Below are 4435 nucleotides of genomic sequence, written 5' to 3' on the forward strand. Positions count from 1 at the left end.
CCACCGCCACCACCACCACCATCGTGGGTGCAGCTGCCATCACCACTGCCACCACGGCCACCAACAACCACCACCATAGCTGCAGCCAGCACTGCCGCTGCCACCACTGCTGCCACCCCCCCCTCCCCCAACAACTACAACCATCCATCCAGAAGGTTCAAAAAGACAGGGAAGAAGCAGGAGGATTACCACACTGGGGATTATACTATCAAATGTTGTTTCTGGAATATGCTTCTCAAAAATCATTCCTTTTGAAATATAGCCCCCCCCCAAAAAAAACAAGAAACAAACATTTTCTGATACCATTTAATAATGGATCCATTTTTCTTGAAGAGAATAATTGCAGTAGAAATGAGAACCAGACCCTTTGATGGACGTGTCCAAGCCCTGGGATCTGCTTTCTCAATTCAGCCAGATCAAAGCACAAGCCAATCGTTTCTTCAGCTCCTTCCAGGATTCCTCGGTTTTCTATCTGGAAACAGCCATCACCACACGCACCGCTTCAAGCTTGAGAAAATGCCCCCAATCGTCCCAATATGTGAAGAGTCAGCAAAGCGGCAACCACGCTGCGAAGGCAGGCAAGCGCCTGCCAAGGCACATTCCTGATGGGTGAGAGATAGCAAAAGCAGGTATTGGCACCCAGCATGCGCTGCCCCAGGCTCAGGCTTCGGAGCTGTAATCACTTTATTTTACTTTTTTAAACTTTTAAAACAAGATTCATTTACTTATGTATTTTCAGTATATGAGTGCACTGTTTGCATGTATGCCAGCATGACAGAAGAGGGCATCAGACAGAAAAGAGGGCATCAGACAGAAGAAGACAGCATCAGATCCAGCACAGATGGCTGTGAGCCACCATGTGGGTGCTGGGAATTGAACTCGGATCCTCCGGAGAAGCTGCCAGTGCTCTTAACCACTGAGCCCCCATACTCATTTCAAAAATGGTCACCATTTCCTTCCCCAAGTCTTTACTTCAGTCTCCACACTGCAACTTGAAAGCCATGGGCTCAACTGTTCACCCCCTCTCTACAGCGTCTGCTGTCTGTAAGTTTACCAAGCCAGCATCAGGTCTGTGCGTGAACACAAAGAACACCCGTGAAATCGCTCTTACAATTCAACTAGCCTGCTCCCTCCACAATCAGAGGGATGGAGGCTGTTCAAAGTGTGTGTGTCCGGGGGGCGGGGGGGCGTTGGAATCTGTGGGAAGCTAAAACAAATCTGGGGCTGAAAAGTGGGTGGGGCTCCCACTGGGGACGATGCTGCCAAGGCTGGTGCTTGTGTGTGGTCCTCACGCTCACTGTGCTGCCTATGGCGAATGACCTCCTGCCATCTCATGTTATCGTGGCTATTGTTTGAAGTGCCCAGGGGGAGACACTGGCCCCTGGTCTTTCCAAGAAGCAAACATTCCCACCCCACCCCCAATCAGATGACAGTCCACAGGAGCAAATCTCCTGAAAGGAAGATGGGATGCTGACAAAATGGGGGGCTAGGGTGACAAATGCCATAATCCCTGGGCTCTGTGAGGACACTGGGTTGTGCAGGCATCAAATCAAGGTCTTGTTTCACCCAGGACTGCTTGCTGTAGGCAGCCTGGCAGCTTGGCAGCTCTCAGCCCCTCCACCTTCATTATCTTCCTATTGTTGAGGCCCTTCTGAGCTGAAAGTGGGGACATCGGGTAACCTGACTCACCCTTGACCTTCACGGAGGGCACAGCCATGTCAATGCAGCTGGCTTAGAAATAACCACCAGCTTCTCTCCACTTGCTCCGAGCCCACAGGGGATAGGAAAGAATTATATCCAAAACCTAGGCTCAATCTTGGGGAAGTTGAGTTAAAAAAAAAAAAAAAAGATTCCATCAACACGGGACTTGAGATTCTAAAGTCAGAGAGAGCTTCAGGTTTGAATTATCTAAAAATGAACTAGCTACCCACTGTGGGGTGAAGGAGATGGGAGTGTCACTGTGTCACAGAGGATAGCATCGTCATCCAAAGATCACGGTCAGTAAACACAGCTTACTGGAAACATTGCTACATGCAATTCCAGAGCACAGTGATTCAAATAAACACTCCCACCTCAAAGATCTGTTGTAAGCGATATTAACTTTGAACTCAAAGAATGACGTAGGGGGAGGGGGCAGTGAGATAGCTGAGGGCAAGAGAGCTTGCTGGAAAACTCGATGGCCTGAGTCCATTCCCCAGGGTCCACATGGTGGAACGGGAGACCTAACTCTGTGAGTCATCTTTTGGCCTCCACACAAGCACTGTGACATATCACACACACACACACACACACACACACACACACACACACACACACACACAAATAAATGTGAAGAATGAACTGAGCTAGTTAAAAAGTGGGTGGAGAAGGTGTTTGTGTGGGGCTGTGCATCAGGCAAAGGCTAAGCTAACTTTTCCTTGTTTTTCATAGTGACATTTGGCTGATGACAGTGGTCATTGACATGGAAAATCACAAATCTTCTGGGTCTGGCTCTTTGGTGGCCTTAGTGAGCCATCATAGCTTCTCTGAGGCTCACCTCCCCACTATGACACTAGCAGAGGGCTGCCTGGCACTCGTCATGCCCCAACCGTGTGCCAAGCTCAATATGGAAAGTTTCATTATTTGGTTTGGTTTGGTTTGGTTTTGACAGGCTCATACTATGCAGCCCAGGTTAGACTAGACCTCATGATTCTCCTGGGTCAGCTTCCCTAGTGCCTGGATGACAGGCATGAGCTGTGACTCCTGGCTTTATGTTGAAATTATACATACATACATATATATAAAACAAATATACATAATATATAATTATATATAATTTAATTTGTCACAAAATCTATTAAGGTTTTATTTCTACTAATTCTACACTAAAGAATCAGACACAGAGCACTGATACAATTTACATAAGGTTCCAAGGTTGATAAACCTAGGAGTGTCAAAACTTTTAGTCCAGATTTGTGGCCCCATAACCCATGCCCTCCAATAACTCATTCCACCATCTTCTAGCAACATGTCTGGTTGGAAAGCTCAGCCATGGCTGCAAAGGTCTTAAAATTCTCCTTCCAGCCATCACACACTGAAGCTCCTGCTTCACACTTAACCAGCAAGCGGTTTTCACTCAGGGTGTAAGAAGGTTGCTTCTGTCCAGCATTTCAGCTGGCAAAAGGAACACCACCTCAAAACGGGATGAAACATTCTTCCTTGGCTTCCAGGGACCATGCAGCTGTCCGTTTCTGCAAAGGATGCTGGGAAAGGTGGTCTGGTTGCAAGAAGTCATCTGCCAAGCTGAAACAATGGGATCTTATTGTTAGGGAAGAGGGAAGGGGTGATCCTGTAGGGCAATCTCAAACATTTGGTGTGAGGTCCGTCGATGACATCAGGCACTAAGCTTGCCAGGTACCTAGTGGCTACTTCCTGACTATGACTGGTTACCTGTGAAATACACACAGAAAAATAAAACAATTCCAACCAGGCAAAGAGAGGTAACAGCATGGGGGAAAGAGGAGTTTTAAAGCCTGCCCAGGGTTCTGTGTCGGAGCCTCCCTTTCCAGGTCCCCAGCACATAGCCTTTGCCCTCTGCAGCAGGTCCACATGGAGGGTGGTAAGGAGATGCTTCAGCAGGCAGCTCTGCAGAACCAGTCCTTTCTGTAAAAGCCAGGGTGCAGCGTGGTGCAGGTGATTCTGTTGGTAAATAATTCCTACTGCCGCAGTTAATGGAAATGCAGTTTTCATTACAGTAAGGAAATTGAAATCGCGGCCGCCCTCTGTGGGTTCCATCTGGCCGTCCTTCATTTCTCATAAGACGTTGTGTTGTTTGCATTCCCCTCTCGGTTAACCTTTACTTGGAAGGGTAGGAAGCCGGGTGATTGAGATCCTCACGACCTTTTCACAGTGCTGTCATCGTAACAAGGAGGAGGCAGGGAGAGACTGATTTTGTTGTTTGGCTTGTTGTTTTGTTATTTGCGGAGATGTTATTTCGAAGAGAAGGTTTCAGATGGCCTTCCTGAGTTGAAGAACTGACAGGCATGCCGAAAGTGGAGAAATGAAGGTAAGTGACAGCAAAGTTTCCCATGTCCCTAAAACCCTAAAACTTTCCCAGATGTACCGGACAGCCTCCCCTGGGTAGGGGATATCCGGGGCCTAGATACTGTGAATGCTCCCGCTGTGGTCTGAAGACTTACAACCATGATGCCCAAATTCATACATGAATATTCTACCATCCAAGTGGTGATCTTAGCAGGCAGAATCTTTGTGAGGACACTGAGCCATGGGCCGAGCTCCACGTTCACGAGAAGTGCCTCCAGGGCCCCCAGGGAGACCCTTGTTACTTCTGACACGTAAGGGTGCAATAAGAGGCCGACTAGGAAGGAACCCTCGGCAGACATCAAATCCCTAAGTGTCTGTTGTTTATAAGCTATCCAGCCTACGGCATTTTTGT

This window comes from Arvicola amphibius, chromosome 1 (genome assembly GCF_903992535.2).
Source record: "Arvicola amphibius chromosome 1, mArvAmp1.2, whole genome shotgun sequence".
NCBI classification, from domain to species: domain Eukaryota; kingdom Metazoa; phylum Chordata; class Mammalia; order Rodentia; family Cricetidae; genus Arvicola; species Arvicola amphibius.